General features: G+C 65.1%; 1 long non-coding RNA gene across 1 annotated transcript; it reads right to left on the reverse strand.

Annotated features, from left to right (window-relative positions):
• LOC113979151 lies at positions 1–501 on the reverse strand. Its single transcript, XR_003537738.1, has 4 exons — positions 477–501; positions 299–395; positions 130–196; positions 1–27 (listed from the first exon to the last, which is right to left on the reverse strand). It is a non-coding gene; the product is annotated as an uncharacterized LOC113979151 (long non-coding RNA).

The raw sequence follows: 501 nt of genomic DNA on the forward strand, positions 1-501 counted from the left end.
CCGCGTCGTGTTGGTGGCATCAAACACCTGGGGAGGGGTTGGGGGGGGGCAATTTGGACCCCCCCCAAAATTTGGGGGGCTCTTTTACCCCTCGTGGAGGGTGTTGTACCCCTGGGGGGGGTTTCTTACCGCCACCTGCCCCCCCTCAGAGCTCAGGTAGGTCCGGACGTCCTTGAGGGCGGCCAGGGCGCAGTGCCTGGGAATTTGGGGAGGGGGGGGGGAGAGCCTCTTAGCTGCGCCCCCCCCTTCCAAATACACCCCAAAATACCCCCCCTCGCCCCAAACCCCCCCCTCTGACCTGCGGATTTCCATCCCCTCGGGGTTGTCGTGGCGAAAGAACTCGTAGTTCTCGTACCTGGGCACGGCCTCCCTGCGATACTCCCCCACGTTGAACACTGCAAGGGGGGTTTGGGGGGGGTTTTAGGGGGTCCCGAACCTTCCCCGCGCCCCCCCTCAGCGCCCCAAAAAACACTCACCCCGCGTGGGGGTCCCGATCCAGTT

The sequence above is a fragment of the Neopelma chrysocephalum genome, unplaced genomic scaffold (assembly GCF_003984885.1).
Source record: "Neopelma chrysocephalum unplaced genomic scaffold, ASM398488v2 Primary Assembly neopelma1_40390, whole genome shotgun sequence".
Classification (NCBI taxonomy): Eukaryota; Metazoa; Chordata; class Aves; order Passeriformes; family Pipridae; genus Neopelma; species Neopelma chrysocephalum.